This window comes from Sus scrofa, chromosome 2 (genome assembly GCF_000003025.6).
Source record: "Sus scrofa isolate TJ Tabasco breed Duroc chromosome 2, Sscrofa11.1, whole genome shotgun sequence".
Taxonomy (NCBI): Eukaryota; Metazoa; Chordata; class Mammalia; order Artiodactyla; family Suidae; genus Sus; species Sus scrofa.
Genome location: NC_010444.4, coordinates 70516467 through 70530095, shown reverse-complemented (window position 1 = coordinate 70530095; position 13629 = coordinate 70516467). Strand labels below are relative to the sequence as shown.

Here is a 13629-nt window from a genome sequence, read left to right as displayed (position 1 = left end):
TTTTATGAATAGTTCTAACAGTAATTAGTTTTTCAGGCTCAGTGTAGTACAGCAGTGAGCAGTGTAGATGCCAGTTCTGTTTTCCTCAATATTATTTCATGGAGCACTTAGACCACAGAATATGTGGCACCTCTGATGAAATTTCTGAGTCAGAAATTGTCAATATGTCAGTATTTTCTGGCATTGGGTACATTCTAAGGAAAAGTATAAGTTCCTAATTTTTGATTCCTGTGTGTTTTGTTATGAATTCTCTTTGGATATTTTATAGCACTTCACCCTAAAATAGGAAATATTTATCTGGTATAATTTCTTATTAAAGAGATTGTTAAAGGGCCCCAAATGGCTGATTTCTTCAAATAAATATAGCATTTATATATCTATGTATAAGCAATGTGAAAGAACTCTCTATTCATTGTACCTAATTCTGTGGATCTTGAGACAAAATAATGGTCATGATGATGAATCTCAATAAAATACAACAACAACAACAAAATAAGGGAATCCTCTATTTGCTAGAGTATTGGATGGCCAGTGAAGTAAGTCAGAGAAAGATATTGTATGATATCATTTATATGTGGAATAAAAAAAATAAACTAATAGAAAAAAGATCATATTTGTGGTTACCAGAGTTAGACAATTGGTGGGAGGAGAAAGAGGATAAACGTTATCAGACGGTACAAACTTCCATTTATATAAAAAATGAATATAAAATATATAATGTACAACATGAACACTGTAATTAATGCTATGTTGTTAAGGGAATAAATCAATAATTCACAGAAAAGAAAAAATTTTTGTAACCATATGCGATGAATGTTAAATTCATTGTGGTATATGTTATACATACATATAATGAACTGATATATATATGAGTATATGTTATGTCATTTTGCTGCATATTTAAATTTATATAGGGCTCTCTGTCAATGATATCTCATAAAAATTAAGAAATGTTTATTTGAAAGAAAATATATGAGAAAAAAATCAATGAAAGAGGACAAACTACAACTTGTTTCCTTTAAAAGGCCTTAATTAAATCATAAAGGAACAGCAGCTACTTAAATGTACACATGCACTTAAAGTTTTAAAAATTTTCTGTTATTCATGCTATAATATTTAATGGTGAAGTGTCATGATATTTTCAATTTTCAAATGGTTCAGCTACAATTGTCTCCATTTAGATACTCATTTCTGCTATAATGCTTGTTTTGAAAGCATAATGTTTTCAGGTCATTGATACATTAGGGAACAACTTGAACATAATTTCAGTTTCACATTTGCTAATGTGCAATTTCATCTGCAAGGCACAACAAGCGGAACATTAGGTAAGTGCAGAAAACTGCACTCAGCTCATCCTAGCTATGAAGGCATACACAAATACATACACACAGCTCAAAAATCTACCAGCTCAATTAGTGCCCCTCAGGTGTTTTGAGGGCTCCCATTCCAACCTGGGTTCTGACTTTCTGATTGCAGGTAAATCTCCTTCCACCTGTTCATCATAACTCACAAGGTTCAGCCCATCCCATGATTACTTATACAAGCAAGACAGGCCTCTTTCAAGGCTCTATTTCTTATCGTGGTTTTCTTTAATTTTCTTAACTATTCAGCATATGCAAAACTGCTGTTTCATTAGACTCCTTTTTTTAAATATATGACTGACAAGTTTTGAGTGTTGTGCTCCAGTCCCGTTTTTCCCATAAATCCTGTGCTTTCTCGACTGATTTTTGCATAGCATTTGTTATAAATGCCTAAGAACCATTCTTATTTAAATGCAAACTTCCCTGGAGGTGGAAGCCTTCTGCCCTGTGGCAGAAGCCCTTCCTTTAATCACATGACCTCCTGCCTGGTTGCCAGGGGAGGGACGGGGAATATGTGAACTGTCCAATCAGGTGCTGCAGCCTTGGAAGGAGTGGGGCAACGGTCAACCAAATAAGTGGAAGCTTCCAAAAGCACTCAATATGATTCTTCACCTGTTCCTAATAGAACCAGGAATCTCTGCTGCAGTGACTAGTATCTAATCTGCTTCAGCCGCAAGAGTGGAAGGGAGGATGCCTGGAGGACCCCAGAAACAAGGATATGGTGAGTCTGAGGGGCCTGTTCTCACAGGACGGGGAGGGATGGGTTGAGTCAGAAATGGAAGTTGCTGGGATCCAGACTTCCTGCTCTCAATTGTGGAATCCACCACAGCCAACACTCAGATCTCAGTCCCATCCAGCTCTGACTGGGTGGGCTAGGCCAACAGCCCCGACCCCTTGAGTCCTGTTGGGTCTTTGCATCTGGCAGCTTGGGCCTGGCCCCTCTCTGGGCAGCTCTGTGCCCACAGCCCCAAGTTTCCCCCAGGTTGTGCGGTGACCAGAGGTGGTCATTGGACTCAATGTCTGGACTTTATGGATGGGAGGAGCTGTGTATTTTGGGTCCCCAACCCCTCCTATCTCCTTAAGGGAATCTGATTTCTCTGAGTGTTCCAAATATTTAGAAGCATATTCTCACATTCAGGACCCTGCTCCTCCAGCCCAGCTCTTCCAGGGGCTGGCAGAAAATCCCTAAATTTTCACATCCCTCCCCACCTTCCCAAAGCCAGCTCTCTCTCTGATTCATTGCCTCGTTATCAACTATTAGTCTTCTGTGGTGCATTTCAAAAGATGCAGTATATTCTTGTCATTATCCTACAACCAAGAAATTTCTCATTTTGAAAAATTTATTTTTGGTTTGTGGTTCTCTTACCATGAGATGAAAGCAGAGAATAGCCACCGTGTAACTGTGTTGTACGCAATATTGTGCTTCTCCTCCCAGAAGCTTTTCCGGCCACAGACATCCTATATCCTGTGGGAAGTTCTTTGGGCAAAATTTCCCAGGTGATGTGCCTATCAGCATTGCCCCTGCCTGGGTTTGTCACACTGAAAAGACTTATACACTTTTGAAAATCTTTTAATAACAAATGTAAACTGAAGAAAGAGATGCCTTTCAGAAAAGTAAAAAATAACAGTTACGTTGCCTGTGGTAAAATTTGTTTTCCTTTTTTACTGTCCTTTTTGGGTGTTTCTTTTTTTTTTTTTTTTCAAGGCCATCATATTGAGGTTTTTTTTTCAACTGAAAGAATTTTATTATATTTATAGTTGTACAACGATCATCACGACCCACTTTTACAGCATTTCCATCCCAAACCCCCAGCCCATCCTTCCATACATCCGAACCCGTCTCCTTTGGAAACCCTAAGTTTTTCAAAGTCTGTGAGTCAGTATCTGCTCTGCTAAGAAGTTCATTGTATCCTTTTTTTAGATTCAAAGTTTTTCAAAGTCTGTGAGTCAGTATCTGCTCTGCTAAGAAGTTCATTATATCCTTTTTTTAGATTCCACATATAAATGATAGCATATGATGTTGGCATCTCACTAACTGCACTTAGCATGATAATTTCTAAGTCAATCCATGTTGCTGCAAATGACACTATTTCATTCCTTTTTATGGCTGAGTGATATTCCATTGTGTATATGTACCACATCTTTCTTTTTTTTTTTTATTTTCCCACTGTACAGCAAGGGGGTCAGGTTATCCTTACATGTATACATTACAATTACATTTTTTCCCCACCCTTTGTTCTGTTGCAACATGAGTATCTAGACATAGTTCTCAATGCTATTCAGCAGGATCTCCTTGTAAATCTATTCTAAGTTGTGTCTGATAAGCCCAAGCTCCCGATCCCTCCCACTCCCTCCCCCTCCCATCAGGCAACCACAAGTCTCTTCTCCAAGTCCATGATTTTCTTTTCTGAGGAGATGTTCATTTGTGCTGGATATTAGATTCCAGTTATAAGTGATATCATATGGTATTTGTCTTTGTCTTTCTGGCTCATTTCACTCAGTATGAGATTCTCCAGCTCCATCCATGTTGCTGCAAATGGCATTATGTCATCCTTTTTTATGGCTGAGTAGTATTCCATTGTGTATATATACCACATCTTCCGAATCCAATCATCTGTCGATGGACATTTGGGTTGTTTCCATGTCCTGGCTATTGTGAATAGTGCTGCAATGAACATGCGGGTGCATGTGTCTCTTCTAAGTAGAGTTTTGTCCGGATAGATGCCCAAGAGTGGGATTGCGGGGTCATATGGAAGTTCTATGTATCAATTTCTAAGGTATCTCCAAACTGTTCTCCATAGTGGCTGTACCAGTTTACATTCCCACCAGCAGTGCAGGAGGGTTCCCTTTTCTCCACAGCCCTTCCAGCACCTGTTATTTGTGGATTTATTAATGATGGCCATTCTGACTGGTGTGAGGTGGTATCTCATGGTAGTTTTGATTTGCATTTCTCTTATAATCAGCGATGTTGAGCATTTTTTCATGTACCACATCTTTATCCACTCCTCTGTTGATGGACATTTAGATAGCTTCTCTGTCTTGGCTATTGTATATAGTGCTGTATGGTTTTCTCTGGATAGATGCCCAGGAATGGGATTGCTGGATCATATGGTAATTCTTCTATTTTTAGTTTTTTGGGGAATCTCCATACTGTTTTCCATAGTGGTTTCACTAATATATATATTCCCACCAACAATGTGATAAGGTTTCCTTTTCTCCACATCGTCTCCAGCATTTATTGTTTGCAGACTTTTTGATGAGGGCTATTCTGGCTGGTGTAACATGGTACCTCATAGTAGTTTGATTTACATTTCTCTAATAATTAGTGATTTAAACATCTTTTCATATGTTTTTTGGCCATCTGTATGTCTTCTTTGGAGAATTGTCTGTTTAGATCTTCTGCCCATTTTTTGATGGGGTTGTTTGTTTTTTTGGTATTGAGCTTCAGGAGGTGTTTATAAATTTTGGAGATAATCCCTTGTCAGTCACTTCATTTGCAAATATTTTATCCCATTCTGTGGGCTGTCTTTTTGTTTTGTTTAGGGTTTCCTTTGCTGTGCAGAAACTTTTAAGTTTAATTATACCACTTTTATTTTTGTTTTTATCGTTATTACTCTAGGTGGTGGATCTGAGAAGATATTGCTGTTGTTTGTGTCAGAGAGTGTTTGGCCTATGTTTTCCTCTAAGAGTTTTATAGTGTCTGGTCTTATATCTAGGTCTTTAATCCATTTGAGTTTATTTTTGTGTATGGTGTTAGGAAGTATTCTACTTTCATTCTTTTACATGTAGCTGTCCAGTTTTCCCAGCACCACTTATTGAAGGGTCTTTTCTCCATTGTATATTCTTGCCTCCTTTGTCATAGATGAGTTCATTGTGGAAGCATTGATTTAATTCTGGGCTTTCTACCCTGTTCCATTGATCTGTGTTTTGGTTTTTGGCCAGTACCATAAGGTGTTGATGACTATAGATTTGTAGTATCATCTGAAGTCAGGGATCCTGATTCTTCCAGCTCTATTTTTCTTTCTCAGGGTGACATTGGCTATTCTGGGTCTTTTATGCTTTCAAATAAACTTGAAATATTTTTTTCTAGTTCCGTGAAAAATGTCCTTGGTAATTTGATAGGGATTGCATGAATCTGTAGATTGCCTTGGGTATTATAGTTATTTTGACAATATTGATTCTTCCAATCCGAGAGGATGGTATGTATGTCTTTCCATCTATTTGTGTCATCTTTGATTTCTTTCATCAGTGTTTTATAGATTTCAGAGTACAGATCTTTTGCCTTTTTAGGCAGGATTATTCCTAGGTATTTTATTCTTTTTGATGTGATGGTAAATGGGATTGTTTCCCTAATTTCTCTTTTTGACCTTTCATTGTTAGTATATAGAAATGCAGTTGATTTGTGTATTAATTTTGTATCCTGTGACTTTGCCAAATTCACTGATGAGCTCTAACCATTTTCTGGTAGCATCTTTAGGTTTCCATAGGTGTAGTGTCATGTCATCTGTAAACAGTGATAGATTTATTTCTTCCCTTCCAATTTGGATTCCTTTTATTTATTTTTCTTTTCTGATTGTCGTGGCTAAGACTTCCAAAATTATGTTGAATAGTATTGATGAGAATGGACATTCCTGATCTCAGTGGGAATTCTTTCAGCTTTTCACCATTGAGAATGATGTTAGCTGTGGATTTGTCATATATGGATTATTATGTTGAGGTAGGTTCCCTCTATTTCCACTTTCTGAGGTTTTTTTTAAAATTAGAAATGGCTGTTGGACTTGTCAAATGCTTGTTCTGCATCTATTGAGAGGATCATATGGCTTTTTTTCTTCAGTTTGTAAATGTGGTGTATCACACTGATTGATTTGCCAATATTAAAGAATTCTTGGATCCTTGGGATAAATACTACTTGATCATGATGTACAATGCTTTTAATGTATTGCTGGATTCGGTTTACCAGTATTTTGTTGAGGATTTTTGCATTGATGTTCACCAGTGACTTTGGCCTGTAATTTCTTTTTTTGTGTGTGTATGTGTGATACTTTTGTCTGGTTTTGGTATCAGGGTGATGGTGGCCTCATAGAATGAATTTGGGAGTGTTCCTTTCTCTGCAACTTTTTAGAATAGTTTCAGGATGATAGGTGTTAGTTCTTCTATAAATGTTTGATAGAATTCGCCTGTGAAGCCATCTGGTCCTGGACTTTAATTTATTGGGAATTTTAAAATCACAGTTTCAATTTCAATACTTGTGACTGGTTCTTTCATCTTTTCTATTTCATCTTGGTTTAGTCTTGGAAGATTGTACTTTTCTAAGAATTTGTCCATTTCTTCTAGGTTGTCCATTTTATTGGCATATAGTTGCATGAAGTAGTCTCTTATGACCCTTTGTATTTATGTGATGTCTGTTGTAATTTCTCCTTCTTCATTTCTAATTTTATTGATTTGAGTCCTCTTTCTTTTTTCTTGATAAGTCTGGCTAAGGATTTATCAATTTTGTTGATCTTTTCAAAAAATCAGCTCTTGGTTTCTTTGATCTTTTCTGTGGTTTTCTTTGTTTCTATTTCATTGATTTCTGCCCTGATCTTTATGATTTTCTTCCTTCTGCTAACTTTGGGTCTTATCTGTTCTCTCTCTAATTGCTTTATTTGTAATTTTAGGTTGTTTATTTGAGCTTTTTCTTGTTTCCTGAGGTAGGCTTGTATTGCTATAAACTTCCCTCTTAGATCTGCTTTTGCTGCATCCCATAGGTTTTGGATTGTTGTGCCTTTGTGGTTGTTTGCTTCTAGGCATTTTTTAATTTCCTCTTTGATTTCTTCAGTGACCTATTGGTTGTTGTTTAGTAGTGCGTTTTTTAGTCTCCATATGTTTGTGGTTTTTGCAGTTTTTTCCTTGTCGATTTCCAGTTGTATAGAGTTGCGGTCGGAAAAGATGCTTAATATGATTTCAGTTTTCTTAAATTTACAGAGGCTTGATTTGTGGCCCAGAATGTGATCAATCCTAGAGAATGTTCCATGTGCACTTGAGAAGAATGTGTATTCTGCTGCTTTTGGATGGAATATTCTATAAATATCTCTTAGGTCCATCTGGTCTGATATGTCATTTAGGGCCTATGTTTCCTTATTGATTGGTCTTTTTTATTCCCTTCTTGTCTTCTTCTCTTCTCTGTGGCTGGATGAATATCTTTAGTGTTGTATTTGGATTGATTTTTATTATTTGTGTGTGTATCTATTGTAGATTTTTGGTTTGCAGTTACTTTGAAGTTTAGCTATAGGAATATATAACACACACATATATATTGTTTGTTTTAGTTGTTGGTCTCTTAATTGCAAGTGCATCTCCAATGTTCTGCATTTGTACCCTCCTCTTCTCATGATTTCTGATTTTGGTAGCATATTTGTATGTGGATGATTTCCTACCTTTGTTTATATATATGACTTTACTGGTGAGCCTTGTCATTTGTAGTATTTTTGTTTCTAGTTGTGGCCTTTTCTTTTCCACCTGAGACGTTCCTTTAGTATTTGTTCTAAAGCTGGTTTAGTGGTGCTGAATTCTCTTAGCTTTTGCTTGTCTGTAAAGCTTTTGATTTATCCTTCAAATTTGAATGAGAACCTTGCTGGGTAGAGTAATCTTGGTTGGACGTTTTTTCCTTTCATCACTTTAAGTATGTCATGCTACACCCTACTGCCCTGCAGAGTTTTTGCTAAAAAATCATACAATAATCTTACAGGCGTTCCCATGTATGTTATTTGTTTCTTTCTGTAGTTTCTCTTTGTTTTTAATTTTGGTCAGCTTGATTAATGTGTGTCTTGGGTATTCCTCCTTAGGTTTATTTTATATGGTACTTGGTGAGCTTCCTGGATTCGAGTGAGTGGTTCCTTTCCCATGGTAGGGAAGTTTTTGGCTATTATCTCTTCAAATATTTTCTCTGGCCCTTTCTCTCTCTCTTCTCCTTCTGGCATCCCTATAATACATATGTTGTTGTCTTTAACATTGTCACAGAGTTCTCTTAGACTTGTCTTAATTTTTTTTTCAATCTTCTTTGTCTTTTCTGTTCCACATCACATATTTCCACTAGTCTGTCTTCCAGCTTGTTTATTCATTTTTCTGCCTTTGGTATTCTGCTGTTGGTTACTTCTAGTAAATATTTTATTTCAGTTATTGTATTTTGCATCTTTGCTTAATCCTTAAATCTTCTATTTATTTGCTCAGTGTTTCTCATAATTTATTAATCTTCACCTCCAGTTTATTTCCAAGATCTTGAATCATCTTTACTATCATCAGTCTAAAGTCTTCTTCATGGAAGTTGGTAATCTCCAGATCAAAAAAGTTTGTTTTTCTTGCTTCTTTGTCTGAGTCATAATTCTGTGCTTTTTCATTTCATATACACTTTTGGTGTGGTCTCCTTTTTGCAGACAATTGAGTTGTTGCTTCTCTTGCTTTTTATGTCTTCCCCCCTTGTGGCTGAAGTTGGTACCGGGTCTTGCTGTAGGCTTCTAGACTGGCAGGACTGTTGTCTGCCTATTGGTAGGTGGAGCTGATTACTATCCCTCTGGTGGGTGAATCTTTGTCTCTGGGTGAGATTAGAGGCAGCTGTGCCTGGGGGTTTTAGGCATCCTGTTTACTGATGAGTGGGGCTGTGTTCCCACCTGGATTATTGTTTGGCCTTGGGCTTCTCAGCCCTGATGGGTGCGGCCAGATTTTTCTAAATGGCTACTTCTAGAGGTGCACACATGGATGATTGTTCTGAGAACTTTGTCTCTAAAGTCCTTCCCCCAAAACGAGCCACATTCACCCCCCAGTTTTCACAGGAGTTCCTCCAAAACTGCAGGTCACGTCTGACCCAGATTCCTATGGAGTCTCTGCTTTGTCCTGGGACCCAGTGCACATGAAAGCCTGTTTATGCCTTTTGAGAATGGAGTTTCTGTTTCCCCCAGTCCTGTGGAACTCCTGTGCACAAGCCCTGCTGGCCCTCAATGCCAAATGCTCTAGGGGCTCACCCAATGCCAGATTCCCAGGTGTGGGAACCTGACGTGTGGCTCAGAACTCTCACTCCTGTAGGTAAGTCTCTGTGATACAGTTATTTTCCAGTCTCTGGGCCCCACACCCAGCAGGTATGGGGTTATTTATATCATGTAATTGCCCCTCCTGCCATCTTGATTTGGCCTTCTCTTTGTCTTCTGGAGTAGGATATCTTTTTTGATAGCTCATAGTTTATTTGATTGAATGTTGTTCATCAGTTGGTTATAATTTTATTCCTTTTATGAGAGAAGGTGATCTCCAGTCCTTCTATTCTACCATTTTAATCCCGTCTCCCACCATTATAGTACTTATTGGGTGTTTCTGAGTCTTCCTTATTTTGAGTGCTTTCAAGTATAATTCCAGGGGTTAGACTTGCAGAGCAGAAGTACTCAAATAGGATTAAATGTATACAAAACAATTTCTTGCCCTAAAAATAATAATTAACATCACCAAAATAATAGATATTTATGGATTTTCATGTTGAGCTAGCAACAGGCCTTACAAACGTCTCCTCTCTTTTACTTGAAATAAAAGATTTAGGTGATTGTGCTGGATTGTTCATACTCTGCACCTGTGTCATTTAAAATACCAGTGCTGGTCCAGAGCCCTTCTAGGGGGAATAGAAGCCTGAGGTTTGTGTCACCTATCTAAGGCACACTTGAACCTAAGGGATGGGAAGCCTCCTCCTCCAGGTGTCCTTCCTGCTCACACCCATTAGAGAACACCCAGCCTTTATCCTGAGAGAAACTACAGAGCCCTGGGACCTGGGGATGCAAGTGCACAAGAAGTGGGGGTGCTATTCTGAGTTAAGGAGGGTCCCTTGGGCCTCTTTCAAGATAGAGGTTTCAGGTTTGCAGCCATATTGGAGGGATACTCAGAGTGTAATAAATGAACACTGAGAAAGTTTGTGAAATTCAGGAGTTCTGTTCCCTGGATTAGGGTTCATGAATTGGGGACTTCTTTGGAGTCAGAACCTTAAACTAACTCTCAGTTATTTCCTCACTTATGAGAATGGAAGTTTGAGGTATGGAGCTTTTCAGTATTCCCAAGGAAGAGAAGCGTGGGCAGAGCTCCCAGAATTTACTCCTGTGGCTGCTCAGGTGTCTCCACCCCCCTTCTCCAAGGGACTGACCCATCCCACGGGTTGTCTCTCAACTAGGAGGGTCTGGATGTGGCTTTCCTTCTGTCCCATGGGAAGCCACATCCAGATCCAGGCTGCTGGCCTGTCCTGGCACCAGTATTTTTTTTCCCATTGGTTTCCTTTATCCATTGAATATTACACCCATTTGATTCTTTATACTTTCCTTAGCTCTGGAGTTCTAGTCCAGAATTTATTGCCAGGCACCCAACTTGGTACCAAAGAAAAATAAAGGGCAGCTCATCCTCAAAAGACTCAGTTGTGGCTTTTAGGGAAGTATCTTATAGACAAAGGGAGGAAGAGGATCATGTTGCATTATTCTCTGATTGGTTGATGGTGGGGTAACAGGGTGTTATTTCATGAGTTAACAGCATCACCTTTTGGTGCCAGTCTGGTGTCCACCTGCTTGTGGTCAGCATGCAGTTAATGTCTTCCACCTGGTGGGAGTTTTAGTATTGAAAAACAACTCAAAGACGTGGCTCAGATCATTACCTATACCCTTGAGGAGGAACTAAGGTCCTTGATTTTGTTTTTTTGGCTAAACCATGTTATTGTCTTACTTGACTCTTTTCCTTTGTTTCAGCATCCCCCCCTTCTCTAATTAAATTTGTTCTTTTGAAGACTAGGAGGCTAAAGTTTTCCTATAAGCATGAGGTAGGGGACACAGGGTTCTATCCCCACAGGGTCCTGCTTGGGTCCAAATAGACTGCACATTAGATGATAACATAATATTCCTAACTTTTGAAATGTGGTATTGATATTATGGTTACACAATAAAATGTTTTGATTTTTAGTGATTGTTGCTGAAATATTTAATGGTTAAGTGTCATGATATTTTCAACTATCAAATCATTCATAAAAAAGTATATTGACATCTATATGCTGTCAGTTCTGCTATAAAGTGTTTTGAAAACATGATCTTTTTCTGGGCATTGATAAATTTGGAAACAATTTGAACATAATGTAAATATCATGTTATATGCAGTTGCCCCTACAAGATATACAAGAGGGCTTAGGTGCGTAAAACTGCCCCCAGCTGAACCTAGAAAGGCAGGCATACACAAAACATGTGCACACAGCACAAAACTCTATAAGCTCAATCAGTGCCCCTCAGATGTTGTGAGGGATCCCCATATCCATTTAGGGTTCTGACTCTGATTTAAGGTAACTCTCCTTCATCCTCTTCACAATAACTCACAAGATACAAACCTTCTAATGACCACTTCTGCAAATAAAATACAGACCTCTTTCAGGGCAAAATGCTCTATTTATTGCAGTGTTTTTCAATTTCTTAACCATTCAACACAAGTAAAGTGCTGTTTTATTGCACTCCTTTTTTTTAAATGTCAGTGACAAGTTGTGAGTGTTGAGCTCCAATCCTGTTTTTCCCAGAAGCCCTGAGGTTTTCATTGTGTGATTTTGCCTAGCAGTGGTTAGGAACACCTATGAACAAATAATTAAACCACTGGAGGGAACAGATTCCAGCCACTTGGCTGAGGCTCATTAGGTTCAGGTGATCTTCTGTCTGGTTGTCAATCTGGGAAAGGAGGTGGGTAGGTTCTTATGAACTGCCCAATCAGGGGCTCAGCAGGGGAAGGTGGGTGCGGCAACAGTTAGCCAACCACTTGGAGGATGGTTTCAGTGCTCAGGATTGCATTTCACCTGCTCAGTTGGGGCAGTCTCTGCTGCAGCGTCTCTGGCCCTGTGAGCTGCATGGGTGGCAGGAGTGGAAGGGAGGATGCCAGGGTGGACCCAGAAGCCAGGAAATGGTGAGTGTGAGGGACTCAGTGTCCCAGGATGGGGAAGAGGGGTTGAGTTGGAACTGGCCATTGAGGGACTGGACCCCGCTATGTCAACTCTAGAGTCTGCAAACCCAAGTCTCCTCCAGCTCTTGACGTGCGGGCTGGGCTAGCAGCCCTGACATCAGGCATCCTGTCCCTTCACTGTGCATGGTGACTGGCCCCAGAGCCTCTTTGGGTATCTCTGTGCCCAGAACCCTGTTTCCCCCAAATTGCGATGTGACCTTGGGAAGGTTTTTCAGATTTGTCTGGGCTTTATGTGGGCGGTGGGGAGCTTTGGTTTGCAGAATCCCCAGTCTGTCCTTTCTCCCCAAGAAGACCTGTTTTCTCCGGAGTTTTCCAAATGTTTGAGAAGCAGGTCTCAAATTCATGAACCTGTCTCCACAACCTAGTTCTTCCTAAGTCTCACAGTAACTCCCTAAATTTCCACATCCCTACCTGCCTTCTCAAAGCAAAGGTCCACTCTGATTCACAGCATCATCATCAACTGTCTGTCTTCAGTGGAGCATTTCAAACAGAGGCAGTATTTTTTTTTCCAGGGCAGAGAATGTATTCATGTGTTTTTTGATTTCATAATTAAATCAGCAGTGTTTTAACGAAAATAATTAATGCTCGCCGTGTGTTCATGGACTGTGCAAACACTACACATATGTTATTTAATCCTAATATATATGGAACATTAAGCTCTTTTTTTAGAACAAGAAATTAACTGCTTACACAAAGTTACACTTTTGCAGAGTAGGATATAGATTTTTTCTGTTTTACCATTTTCCAATGACAAAAAATGAATGGCTCTTTGTAAAAGATTGTTTTGTTTTGTGGATGTTTTACCATGAGAGGAATAGTCACATGGAATTACATTGTATGAAATCTTTGGGCTTCTGCTCCCCAAATCTTTCCTGGACACAGATATCCTGTTTCCAATGGAAAGTCCATGGGTGTGGGAACCTCTTTGGAAACTTTGCTGTGTCACCTGTCCTGTCAGCATGCACCTGCCTCCCCATGTTTGTTACCCTAAAAGATTTTTTTTCACATTTTAATGTCCATTTTATAGTAGTGTAAACTGAAGAAAGATAATTTCTGAAAAGTAAAATATAACCATATTACATTGCCTGAGTTAAAATTTTTTTCCTGCCCTTAATGGGTGTCCCTGGAGTCTCTTGCTTACTTCTGGGTGCTCACAAATGTAATCCCAGGGCCTAGACTTGCAGAGCAGAAGTGCTTGAACATTATTAATTGTTCACAAGATAATTTGCTGTTAAGGAAATAATAACAGTCATTATTTTCTGTAATCAATCAACTCTCAAACGTG

General features: G+C 38.9%; 1 long non-coding RNA gene across 1 annotated transcript in view; it reads left to right on the top strand.

The window, feature by feature from the left end:
* LOC106507293 overlaps positions 9500-13629 on the top strand; it is an 84232-nt gene continuing 80102 nt past the window's right edge. Inside the window, exon 1 of the long non-coding RNA XR_002341668.1 lies at positions 9500-12287. This is a non-coding gene — a long non-coding RNA (uncharacterized LOC106507293). The remainder of the gene's footprint in view (positions 12288-13629) is intronic.